The following is a 14,548-nucleotide window of genomic DNA, read 5'->3' as shown; positions in this document are numbered from 1 at the left end:
TTCAATGACAAATCATGATGATCTTTTCCACCCCCTTCTTTATCCTGAACAAATATTTAACCCCTTGTTCAACTTTAAATCATATGCTAACCAGCATGACTGGGTGGACTCATAATACTATCTTCTAATTTATTTATTCTTTTTTTAATTTTAAACATCTTGTTCATTTTATTTTCATTATGTTTCTCCATAGAGAAGTGGTCTTCAGGGAATTTTTTCTCAATAAAACATATGAATATGCAACAAAAAGTAATTAATTCAATGAATTAATCTTACCATTATGTTTGGTAGTCAGGCATGTTATATCATTTCTTTGATGTGAACCACCATTGGGAACAATCTATCTTATCTGTCACTGCAATGAATTTTATTAAAAATTAAAAGTCTCCAATCTGTAATAAAGCTAAAGATCAAGGACATGTCTAATAATATTTTATTCACATCACAGCTGTGCTTTGGCCTTTAAATATTTTACCCGCTTACTAGTGTGCCATTTTGAGATAACAAATCCGATTTTAAGCTCAAATCTCTGTAGAGAAACAATTCACAAATAATAGTTTATGCTAAAGCCATTTGTAATTAAATATTTAAAAGTAAGATTTTTTTTAATGACTGTGGTGATATATTTAGCAAGATGATCAGAAGTGACACTCTATAAAAATACTGAGCAGCATTTTAGGGGCCATAAAACAAACTGCAAAACTATATTAGGTCTCTAATAAGAGCCTAGAGAAGTCTACTCCGGTGTGATATCACGAGACAAGACAAGATTAATTTAAGACTCTGAATTGAAGGAAGTGGTGTGCCCTAGAGTGCATTCTCTGAGTTTCAAGCAATACTTTTTCTCAGGGCAATCCCCAGAGAAACCTAAAAAAGTATACAATGACTACTGGCTCTATTTCACGTGTCTTTTTCATATAAGTTAATTCCTTGTAAATCACAATGTTTTAGGGTACGGGAGTATTCATTAATTCAGCCAACAATGCAATTTGCTGAGCTATTCCCTAGAGATACATAAATAAAACACAATCTCTGCTACAAGGATTTCACAGTCTAGTGGGAAAGGTAGACAAATAATAGAACATTTTAATAGAATGTGTAAGTACATATAATAAGAATTTCAAAAACTCACCATTAAGTTTGCCACTAAAACTTAGAAGTCAGTGAACATTTTCTTTGTGCCAAGTATTATAAGCGGCATTCTTCATATCTTATCTCAATAAATACTATGTGGCTGATAATACTTTTCCCATTTCACAAATAAGAAAACAGAGTTTCAGATGGCTTAAATAACTTGACCAGGAAACTGAGCTTGTAAAATGATAGAGCTAAGGCATCGAACAAATTTTATGACTCTGGAGCCCATGAGCCTCTTAGGTTTTCTACACTTACTCTCAGTGTTAGATAGGGGTACCAAGAAAGAATGCTGGAGAAGCACCTGCCTGGTTGGAAGGTCAAAAATGATTCCTGGAGGAGATGTAATATGAAGTGAGTCTTAAGAGATACGCAAGGGGCGCCTGGGTGGCTCAGTGGGTTAAAGCCTCTGCCTTCGGCTCAGGTCATGATCCCAGGGTCCTGGGATCGAGCTCCACATTGGGCTCTCTGCTCAGCGGGGAGCCTGCTTCCTCCTCTCTCTCTGCCTGCCTCTCTGCCTGCTTGTGATCTCTCTCTCTCTCTGTCAAATAAATAAAATCTTTAAAAAAAAAAAGAGATATGCAGAAGTTTTCAACCTGAAGTGGAAACAGGTGTTGTTGACAGATAGGTTTTCTAGTGTAAAGCCTCATGCACACAGAGGAGGCAAAGAGTAAGGTATGTGAGCAGGAGTAAAAATAAGGAAATGAGGATGAAATAGGGGTATGTGGAGCAGGTTGTCTATGGAAAATACATGTGACCTGAAGGCAAAGGAAAGCTTGGAGATTTCTCTTTAAAAAAGGGATTGATAGGGGGTGCCTGGGTGGCTCAGTGGGTTAAGGCCTCTGCCTTCGGCTCAGGTCGTGATCCCAGGGTCCTGGGATCGAGCCCCGCATCGGGCTCTCTCCTCAGCGGGAAGCCTGCTTCTCCCTCTCTCTCTCTGCCTGCCTCTCTGCCTACTTGTGATTTCTGTCTGTCAAATAAATAAATAAAATCTTAAAAAAAAAAAAAAGGGATTGATAGGATGATCTCTAACTTCCCATTTTTTTTGTCTCAAACAATATAGACTGAATTTATGGATAAGTTACAGGGCAATTTAAGAAAAGAGTTTAGATGTGATGAGTGTTTGGCTCAAGTTAGGTTTATTGAGAGGCAAGAGCTTGACAATATTTTCCAGATGGGTGAGGTAAAAAATCATCTATTGAGCAAAATGGAATGGAAAATAAAAACAACAACAACAACAAAAAAATAGAAGGGAAAGTTTATTTGAGATTGTTACTAGGAGCTAAATGGTAAAGGAAAACGGGCCCAAGTTGAAACTCATCATCTGTTAGTAAGTAAACCTTGAATAAATGCTTGGATCCTAAATAATAGGTTGTAGATAGGCAAGAAAGCAAAAGAGGAAGATACTGGCTGGAGAAATGATATAAATGAAGGATTCATGGTGAAAAGGAGAAAAACAAACAGAGAAGAAAATTTCTATAAAGCTAAATTTATTTGGCCCAAAGAGTTCGCTTTAATTCTGAAAGAATATCCCCCTATTTTTCTATGTTTTACTGTTAACATATTGTTTGATGAAATTATGATGACAGCAGACAGGGTTGAGACTACTTTTTTGCTTTTAAAAATATCTTAATTGGCAAAGTAAAAACTAGGAACCATATGCCAGTACTTCAATTTTAATTTTTTAAAATTATTTTGATCCATGAATCCTAAAGTCTGGGGATCCTGCTCTAAATTACAGAGAATCTTTTAAAGTGATTGGGAAAAGCTCACTATTTTTCCAGCCTGCATTAAATACATAAGACTGCCTATGCATTGTTTACATACAGAAGGCCGATTTGCAAAAAGATTTGATTGCAAAAAAATTTTTTGAAGAAGGGCATCTTTTCTGCAGATTATGATTATGATAGTCGCCTTGTTACTCACCATTTCTCAGCAGGGATACCTTTGACTCTTCAGCTGCTTTATGTCTCTTTTTTAGGGCTCCAAAGAAACCTGACCCAAATGAGTATCAGATAACTAGACTGTTAGTGTGGGGAGGACTTCAATTAAAGGTTTATGAGCAGAAAAAAGCAGATGTTATCTAATAACACCTGTTCCAGGAACAGTCTGGGAAAACCGGCAGCCTTTTTGCTGCACCTGTTGAAAGCAGCATCTGGAGGATCCACCTTTCCACTCAAATGTGTGTTGGCATCTATGACAGGTTAACTTATAGCTATATAATTCGTAAGATCAACAACAACGTTTAATTTTGTACGAATCCAACCTTTTAAATTTTTTTTTCAATTTTTTAAAGATTGTATTTATTTATTTGGGAGAGCATACTAGAGAGAGAGAGAGAGAGAAAGCATGAGTAGGGGGAGGGGCTGTGGAGGGAGAGGGAGAAGCAGGCTTTCAGGGAGTCCAGTAGGCAGGAGTGGGGGGCTTGGTCCCAGTTACCTTGGGATCATGACTTGAGCTGAAGGCAGCTGCTTAAATGACTGAGGCATCCAGGCACCCCCAAATCCAATCTTTTAAAGAAACTTGCATCTCTTATTAGCAATTTTCTGATCAAGTTTTCATATTAAACTTGTCACTATCTAGTAAGGCGTCATTAATAAATTTAATGAGTCAAAATAAATATTCTAGTGTATCATGTTTATCTATATAATTTGTATGCAAAAAACCTGCCCAACTCAGCTCCCAGAATGCTTTTGCCCCAACCTGATAATAGCAGTGAGGTTAGAGTCTCATCTACTCCTGTTTACAGCTCCAGACCTATCCTTATTATGGCCTCAGGGAACTTTGGGATTATGAGGAGACCTGGCTGTTTCTGGAGTTCCAAGGCCACTGATTACAGCAGAGAGACATAAGGAGAAAATAAAATAATAGTGAGTCATGGTCTCTGAGGATGTTGATGTTGCCTTTCTTTGAAAAACAAACAACAACAACAAAACCTCCTGAAAATTAGCAGTGTGATTTAAGTCTAGCTAGGAGGGTGGGATTATTATCCCTACTAGAATTCTCTATCAACCGTGCTGTTTAATGCGTGGTCTCTGGACAGCCCCAGCTGCATCACTTGATCGATTTTGAGAACTGGAATCAGAACCTGTCTTTTTAACAAGATCCTCAGGTGACTCATACAAATATTCACTTTGAGAATCACTGCTCTGTTGCACCTTTTCTATATTTGGAATCTCAGTCCCTATTAGTTTCCTTAATCCCTTGTGCTGGAATTATGTACCCTTTGATAGCACAGTACTCCCACCCTCTGACTCAGGGGTCTCTGCCTTAAGACATGGAGTACAACATGTGCTCAGGAAGGCTCATCTCTGATTACATCTCATTTTTTCCTATTCTCCCAAGCAAGCCTTAATTAGCCTGTTACTACTGCTCAATTCTCATTATGGTGAAGTTTGCTGAGTAATATCCAGCCTTTACATAAGCACAGCTTCACCACTTCAAGGAATTTAGTCCCATAAGCATTTTTTATCAAGTTCTATTTAACATCTCTGCTGGGAGATATCTTCAACTATATCTGAAATCATGTTCCAATCATTTGGTCCTTGGCAGCATAGAGAGTCACAGTGCTAAAACTTTTCCTGGGTCAGCTTCGGGCGTGCTAATTTGCTAAGTCCCAGGAGGTAATTTGTTGATTTGTTACAGCTATCTTGTTTATGACCATCTGCCACCTTAGTAGCACGTTAGTAGAATTAATTTCCTGTCAGAGCTGTGTGTCTGCTCTGGAAGCTTTTGTAAGAGAGAGAATCCTAAGTATCTTTACTCCTACGAAGCTTTAAGCATAATGAATTTGAATTACGACATATGATTGTCAACTTCCATACTCAGCCTTGAGTTGGGTCAGATCTAATGGGTTCTTTGATCCTGGATTGTTATCTAAAAGAAACCAACGTTACCTCGCTCTCTTCCTTTCCTACTAACAGAATTACAGCAGGGAAGGCTGGGAGGATTCCTGCAGATCTCCTACGCTGAATGAGGTTTTCTAGCAGAATTTTAACTAGATATAGTCCCATTATTATTTGCTCTAATCAAGTGTGGTACTTCCTTTTCTGCAAAATAGCCACTTCGTAGACAGTTCTTTGCAAAAGTCACTTCCATTTTTAACACAGGTGAAGAAAAGTTGGATGGGTGTGCTCCCTTTGATTGCTACTTAGAAGCCTGTTGTATACCCTGAAGTGTTTGTTGTTTTAATTCTACATATAGTTTCTAGGACTTGAGTGGCTCCTTGACAGTCTTTTTCCTCATACTCCTGTCATCAGTACTGTAACATCTCTGTGGTATGTCTTGCCATAATTAGGTTTCTAAACAGTCCCAATACCTTGATCAAAGACTTCTTATACCTTTCCATAAAAGCTTGGATTTTCTGTGAGCAGATAATGTTTTCACACAAGTTTTCAGGATTCTTCCTTACTTCTCACATTTAGGAAAATTTTGAAGTCAATTACTTTCAGCAATTATACATACTCCTAAGCTTTCAATCTGGGACTTCCAACCAAGAATACTCAAGATATGAGTTTTAAACTCAGCTAAAAAAAAAAAAAAAAAAGCCTCTAAAACTTCTTTTGATTTTAAGGTGCTATTCTGTGAATGAATACAATCAATATTGTGTAAATTTAGTCTTTCCCTCCTCTCTCCTTTGCCTTTCATCCAATAATTTAGCAGCTGTTTATGAGGATAAAATCTTGGATAAAATTTAGGTAGTAGTTTAGTCTGAAGTGCAAATGGGGTTAACACTGGAGTTTAAAACTGAGGACAGTTTTAATGGACAAGCCCCATTTGTAATCATATGTTAGCTGTGTTCACCCTATCCTTCAAAATTCCAATGATAAGCTGGAAAACTTCTGTTTCTACTTAGCATGTATGTATAAAGACACAGCAGAATATTTTTCCCATTGTACTGATGACAGAGGGTAGGAAAACCTACAAAATCACAGGTTTAAAAATTTCATCAGATAATTTAGGTCACAAAAATACCTATTAAACTGAAATTCAGAAAGTGACAAACTCCTCTCAGGAAGAAAAAAAAAAACAAATTCATACTGCATTCCATCATTGGTGAAGAATCAGAAGGATGAGTATGCTGCTCTCCTTGAAGTAAGAAAATAGCAGGTAGACTTTTGAAAAGACTGGGGTGTATGCAGCATGCCTGTGAACCCTTCCTGGGATCCCCAAACACAAGGATAATCTATAGACATCCACAACTCTTCCCGATGGGCCTTAACAAAGCACATGTGTGAAAGACTGGAGGCAGGAGAATGGGGACAGTCTCTATGGCACATGTGTATCACACAGGATGAAGTAGGAGCAGAACTCCACAAGTACTCCAGGCCTTGGGAAAGCTTGAGATGGTGGCTCCTGGGGCCAAACAGGGACAGGGGAGCTGACAGAGACTCCCCAGTGAGGTCCAGGTACACATTGTCTGGGAAGTCAGAGGCCTGCACAGGTAATAGAGATGAACCATACAGACATTCTGGGTTCTACACAGAGTAGGAAGCCATGACCATGCATGGCTGGAGAGTGGCAGAAGATGGGAGAGAGAACTCCATGAGTCATAGGCACATAATCTTATTGAAATCTAAGGATAGTCATGAGTATTGAGAAACCCCAAAGGTACTTTGAATCTTAGTTCAAATATATAGCAGCAGCACTTCTGTGGCTTGGGAAGAGCCAGAAAGCTGAGAGAGACCATCCTGAAGCACAGGCACAGGGGACCTGTGGTTGGCAGAATCACAGTTTCCCAAAGATATACTAAGTCCTAACATTCAGTACCTGAGAAGTTGTTATACTACATAGCCAAAGAAACTTCGTATGTGATTAGGTGAAGGAGACTGAGATGGGGAGATAATCCTGGATTATCCAGTTATGTCCAGTGTCATCACAAGGGTCCTTATGAGTGAGAGGGGAGGCAAGTCAGAGCCAGAGAGGGACAAGAGAACCAGAAATTTGCATGGATGCAATCGTGGGGTTTGAAGATGAAAGAGGCCATGAGACAAGGAATGTGGGCAGCCCCTAGATGCTGGAAAGGGCAAAGAAACAGACTCACCCCTAGTATCTCAAGGAGAAATGCAACTCTGTCAACATCTTGCTGTTAGCCCTCTGAGATCTGTTTTAGACTTTCAGCCTCCAGACTGTATTAAAATAATAAATTTATGCTTTTTTAAGCCACTAAATTTGTGTTAGCTTGTTATAGCAGTAGTAGTAAACCAATATAAAGCCTGATGATGTCTAAAAGCAGGACAAGAGAATTTAGAGAAATCCTCCAAGCATTCCATACCTTACATCTGCCTATTGCTAGAACTGTAACAGAGATCTCCCTTGAGGTGCAAGTACACAGACTCTGCTGAAGGCTGAGGGAAAGCCAGAAGAAATGAAAACTTTCTAGGCACTCAGAATGCAAGCCCTGCTAAGGGGGAGGTGTTGATTCTGCCATCAAAAAATCTTGTCTGTAGTAAATTGAATTGAACCAAGCCACCACAAAGCCTAATCCTAGTTCAGTACAAACCAGATTGAATCAAACCTTGCCCCACATTTACAGCCTAATAGAAAAAGACACATGCTTACTTCTGGTTACATCACATACAACTTTGGCATTCAATTAACAAATATGAGGAATCTGAAGAAGCAAGAAAAAGTGATGCTTTGTCAAGAGACAAGAAAAGTCAACAGAGATAGACTCAGAGATGAAAAAATATAAGAGTTACCAGCTAAGAACTATGATTAACTATAATAAATATATTCAAGGATCTAGTAGAAACAATAGACAACATGCAAGGAAATGGCAAAGAAATTGAAGTTAGAAAAAAGAGATAAATTAAAATACTATATATGAGAAATATGATATCTAAAATGAATTTTTTTTAAAGATTTTATTTATTTATTTGACAGACGGAGATCACAAGTAGACAGAGAAGCAGGCAGAGAGAGAGGAGGAAGCAGGCTCCCTGTTGATCAGAGAGCCCGACAGAGAAGCAGGCAGAAAGAGAGGAGGAAGCAGGCTCCCTGTTGATCAGAGAGTCTGACGTGGGGCTCGATCCCAGGACCCTGGGATCATGACCTGAGCCAAAGGCAGAGGCTTTAACCCATTGAGCCACCCAGGCGCCCCTAAAATGAATTTTTTTTGAATGGGTTTATCAACAGACAAAATATAGCATGGGAAATAATCAGTGAACTTGAATATAGGTCAATAGAAATGATCCAAACTGAAATACAGAGAAAAATGAACAAGAAGAATCAGTGCATTTGACATCTGTAGGGAAACTATCAAATACTCTAGTGTATATGAAATTACAGTTTCAGAAGAAGAAAAGAGAATGGAGCAAAAAAAAATAAGTATTTCAATGCATATTGGCTAAGAATTTTTCAAAATTTATAAAATACATTAGTTACATATCCAAAATGCTTTAAGAACACCAACTCAGGTAAATACAACCATATCTAAAGACATCATAGACAAATTGCTACAAGTGAACACAATTATACAATGCTGAAAGCAGTCAGAATAAAAACATATAGTATGTGAGGGGAACTATAAAATGAAATATGGCTGACTGCTCAGAAACAGAGGCCAGAAGACAGAAGACCAGCATCTTTAATGTGATAAAAGAAAAAACACACACAGACACATCAAACCAGAATTCTATATCAAACAGAATCTTCTTCAAACATTAAGGCAATATGAAGGCATTTTTAGACCAACCCCTGATTTTGTCTCTCTATAAGATGTACACTACAAAATATGCTACAGAAATTCCTTAAGCCAAAAGACAATTTATGCAAATAAAACCCAGAAATTTTAGATAGGAATGGAGAATTTTAAGAAGGGTAAATGTGACAGGAAATATAGAGGACCTTTAAAAAATATATCCTTTTTCGGGGTGCCTGGGTGGCTCAGTGGGTTAAGCTTCTGCCTTTGGATCAGGTCCTGGGATCGGGGCTCTCTGCTCAGTGGAGAACCTGCTTCCTCTTCTCTCTGCTGCCTCTCTGCCTACTTGTGATCTCTCTCTCTCTATCAAATAAATAAATAAATACAATCTTTAAAAAAATATTTTTCTCTGGGTAAATCTAGCTCTTTAGATTGTTAACTATTTAAATTAAGAATACTAAGAATATAAGGCAGAGTTTAGAGTGTATGTGGGTGCAAAATATATGACAACTAGATCATAAAGGGTAAGAGGATCATATTTGAAAGTGTATTGTTATAAAATTCTCACACTGTTTATAAGAGGTGCAATATTTTTTAAGGCAGCTGGTGATAATTCAAAGATGTATATTATAATCTGTAGAGCAGGCACTAAATAAATTACACAAAGTGGTATAACTACGAAGTCAAGAGGAGGTAAAATGGAAAATGTTAATAATTAAGGAATATGGGCATATGGGAAGATTAACGCAGTTCTCAAAATTTCTCTAAAAGTTTGAATTTAATTCAAAATAGATTACAAAAATAAATACAATAGCCTCTTGAACAGTTAAAAAGAAGTTCCATGATGTTTTATTTATTGAGATTAAATTTGTTGGGAGAAACTATTCACAAGGTAGGCTGTATAAACCAGGCAATTTAATACAACAAAATTAAGCAAGTAAATATGATAAAATAAATTAGTGAATATTGCTTTCCATTGAGCAGGTTGTTAGGCAGTAAGATAAAGATAAATTTAGATAAATATAGATAAACATATACGTATATTTAAAATATGAAGTTATTTCTAGCTCTTGGCTTTTTGATTAAAATTGCATTTTAGAAATAATTGTTACTAGAACTAAAAAATGAACATTTTAAAATTTAGGAGGCATGGCTTGGAGTTTATCCCAGACAACTGGTATTAAAGACAATATGTTACAATGACTTGGCATTGGAATTAGTTTTTGCCTCCACATGCATTATTTTACTTGTAAATTGATTGATCAATTCAATCAAAGTGGAAGAAACAGTAGTATTCTCAATGTCAGAAGAAACAGGTGAAAATTAATGGACTCCGCCAAACGATCCTGTTTGCTACATGATGCTAATTAATTATATGACAGATATTTCTGCCCATCAGATTTTTCAAATTTAAGGAGAGCTTTTTTTTTTTTTTTTAAGATTTTTATTTATTTATTTGACAGAGAGAGATCACAAGCAGGCAGAGAAGCAGGTAGAGAGAGAGAGGAGGAAGCAGGCTCCCTGCCGAGCAGAGAGCCCGATGCGGGGCTCGATCCCAGGACCCTGAGATTATGACCTGAGCCAAAGGCAGCGGCTTAACCCACTGAGCCACCCAGGCGCCCCTTAAGGAGAGCTTTTGAAACACCGGCGATGCCTTCATGTTTTCTTTGTTGCTAAACTCTTGAAGAACTAGGTAATAGAGTTGCAACATGAAGAATGTTAAGTAGGGGCTTGAAGTCTTCGGAGAAAAACAGGAAAGGTAAAATATAGGTGAACTGAAAAAAGAAGAAACGGGACTTGACAGCAGTCTAGTATATGAACTAAGTAAGATTGAACTGAATCCTGGGTTTGGTGTTGGGGAAGCGTGAAAGTCAGTGACAACATATTTTAAAAAACAAAAAGCAATCACTAGGGGCATCTGGGTGGCTCAGTTGGTGAAGTGTCTGCCTTTGGCTCAGGATGATCTCATGGTCCTGAGATGGGGCCTGAGTAGGGCTCCCTGCTTAACAGGGAGTCTATTTCTCCCTCTCTCTGCCCCACCCCTTGTTCTTTCTCTCAGACAAATAAATACCTAAAATCTTTAAAAAAAATAGTATTGAAATAAAAAGCCGCTATTGAAATGACAAAAACAAGTACCAATTTTCAAGATGATGATGCAAACTTATTAAATAATATCTGCCAAAAGTATCAATGATACTTATGACTATGAAAAATACATAAGGTACACTGTGCATTATACTTTTAGATTATTTTAATTAAAGCAGAGAAAGCAGCAGTGAGGCAGAAATGACAAAAGTATGACAAAGACTTTTTATTTAAAAGGGAGAAAGAAAGTATTTCTTGTTCTGAGATGAGGGGGAAATAACTGAAAGGTAAACCCTAATACTTCAGCAGCAACTGGGCATTAATGCCATACGGGGTTAATTCGATACAATGCATAACATTTACTGTATGAAGACAATACAACTGATTCGTAATTATTAAGCATGTGCAATGTACTGAGATCTTTTAAAAATAAGTTGTTCTTTCTCTGACTTAGCATAATACTTTCTAGCTCCATCCATGTTGCAAATGGCAAGATTTCATATGATTTTATTCATACATAGAATTTCAGAAACAAAACGAATGAGCAAAGGGGACGAAAAGAGAGAGGCAAACCAAAAAACACATTCTTAACTATAGGGAACAAACTGATAGTTTATTAGAGGGGAGGGTGCTGGAGAGGTGGGTTAAATAGGTGATGGAGATTAAGGAGTACACTCATTTGCTGTCATGAGCACCAGGTGTTTTATGGAAGTGTTGAATCACTACATTGTATACCAGAAACTAATATTACACTGTATATTAACTAAGAGGAATTTGAATTAAAAACTTAAAAAAATAAGTTGTTTACTGGTAATCATCCACCCTCATTCTCTTTCTCAACCTTATAACCAATTATACTCATCTGTTAAGGAACCACAGGATACCTGCTTCCTGGGCCATTTTTAGACTCAGACCTGTGATTGAGCTTCCTCAGATTGTGGTCCAATTGACTGAACTATCACTATCATAAGAACCTATAGGGCAGTGGTGCTAAAAATATCATCCACCGGGTAGCATTATCACTGCCCTTACCCAGGAAACTGATAAGATGAAAATTCTTGGTGCCACTCCCCCACCTTCAGACTTCCTGAATCAGAAACTCTGGGAGTGGGGCCAGCAATCTGTCATTTACTAAGCCTTCCAGGATATTCTGATGCATGCTCAAGCTTGAGAACCACTACTATAAGGTAACCTGTTTCTCTTTGAATTTCTCTAGGATGGTAGAGGAAATAAGTGAGTCCGGCCATTTCCTGAAACTATTTCTTGTTCCTGTGAATTCATAGGTAATTATTAACATTCTTTTTTTTTTTTTTTTAAAGATTTTATTTATTTATTTGACAGCGAGAAATCACAAGTAAGCAGAGAGGCAGGCAGAGAGAGAGGAGGAAGCAGGCTCCCCGCTGAGCAGAAAGCCCGATGCGGGGCTCGAACCCAGGACCTGGGATCATGACCTGAGCTGAAGGCAGCGGCTTAACCCACTGAGCCACCCAGGCGCCCCTAATTATTAACATTCTTGTTGATGAAAGGCCTTCGGCCTTCATTGGTATACCCTGCACTCCTAGGAATTCCTATCATTTTACTGGACAATATTGGACCAAGAAAATAGTTGAATAAAGTGGACACAGAGCAAACATTAAAGTTTACAGATTATTCATTAAGGCTAAAAGTCTTCAAAATATCATTAGCACTGCCTGACTCAGTAATTTCAAAACAGAGAAAGGGCCAGGACTTTATACCTAGAAGCCACTGTTTTTTGTTATCCTCTGTTATTCCTAATACATGGAATATTTTTAGTTTTTGACAACTACTGTGTTCCCCATAAAACACAATGGATTCACCCCAGCAATGTTTCTTTGTTGCTTCTGGGCCCATCATCCTCCACTCCCCTTCACAGTTACCATTTCTTTATTTTGCTTCTTTCCATCCACTTCCTATGTACAACTGCCTATAACGTGTCCATTATCACCATGCACACAATATATTTAGCCCTCCCTCTAGAGGCAATTTAGTGAATAGATCTAGCAGTTATCTTGGTTACCCATTCCTTTGCATACAGCAACAATGATCAAGCAATGACTAATACCTATTAAGAGCCTATTTTGTGTGAGGCAATGTCTCAGGAATTTTACTTCCAACTGTGAAATTAAAAGGAAGGCATAAGATTTGATAAATAAAGAAATAAGATCAGGAAATGAAAAATAAGACTTTTCTAAAACAATTAAAAGGATGTAGACCACACTTACAATATCAGTTAAAATATAATTGCTTATACAATGTAATAATTTTATCTTTAGACATAATATTCAAAACCAAAATGTAAGATAGACATGTAGTGGGAAAAACCACATAAAGAAGCATCTAAAGGATTCTTTCCACATCTTATAGTAACGTAAGATTGTAATAAAGGATTACAAATATATAAACACAGAAGAGGAAAAGAAAACCATTAGAAGACTATTTCATTGACTTTAAATATGTTAAATATCAAGTTTTCTGTATCTAAAAAATTACTCCAATAAACTTATTTGTGTTTTCTTTTCTCCATATGTTTACTTCATGAATATTTTATTTAGAAAGGTACATCTTATTCCAATTGCCTATGCATCTTCCTTTTCTCTTTCCTAAATCCTCTTTCTGGCCATGGCATACCTTGGTTTTAGATTAAATGAACTTATTGCTCAGCCTTAATATTTAGAATAAAGGTCACTAGGGGCACCTGAGTGACTCAGTTAGGTTAAGCATGGCTCTTGGTTTCAGCTCAACTCATGATCTCAAGGTTATGAGATCAATCCCCATCTGGGGCTCCAATGTGGGGCTCCACACTCATTGCAGAATATGCTTAACATTCTTTTTCTCCCTTTGCCTCCTGCTCTCATATGCTCTCTCTCTCTCTAAAATAAATCTTTAAAAATAAAATAAAATAAAATAAAATAAAAATAAAGGACCTTAAAAAATGAAAATGGACTGGATCGATAATGTTCCAGAATCCATTTTTTTGGATTAATCTTGTAACCCTACCACTTACTGTGTTATCTTGGAAGCATTACTTGACCATTTTGTGCATGAATTTCTTAATCTACAAAGTGAAGAAAAGAGTTTCATAGTTTTATTATGAGAAACAACATCACTCTTGGTGATGTATAAAATTAAAAGTTTATTCATTTATTGTTTACTTTAAAAATAGCTAAATAAGTTAATACTAAACAGTCAAACCTTCACAGCCTTGGTCCTGGCTGTGTATAACTGGATTAATTTATGTCCCTACCATAGCTGTCTGGTTATGAAGGGGCCACTGATCATAACCTTAATCAGCTGAGACATGAAGTTACTCCCTGTGATCTGAGGGATGAGGTAGACCAGCTACACTTTGCCTCCTCTTTACCACAAAGTCTACTTCATGCCCACCAAACCCAGAACTTCAGACTAACTGAACTTCAACTAGTTTTGAATCCTGAATTCAAAGCTTCAAATATGAAGCCTACCCCTACTTTCAGTTATCCCCAATAATGTGCTTCTGCCTGGATCCTTTTTTCTTAGTTCTGGCATAGCTACTGTACCTACTAACATAGATTATCTAAAAAACTAAAGCTTTGACTTGAATATCCCCCAGGGACTCACATGCTAAAAGTTGTGTGATTCTGGATTTATGGTGGTCACGTTCCTTAGGACTAGGTACTTAAGGGAAGT

The sequence above is a fragment of the Lutra lutra genome, chromosome 13 (genome assembly GCF_902655055.1).
Source record: "Lutra lutra chromosome 13, mLutLut1.2, whole genome shotgun sequence".
NCBI classification, from domain to species: domain Eukaryota; kingdom Metazoa; phylum Chordata; class Mammalia; order Carnivora; family Mustelidae; genus Lutra; species Lutra lutra.
The sequence above is the reverse complement of the archived record's forward strand: the minus strand, read 5'-3'. Positions refer to the sequence as shown.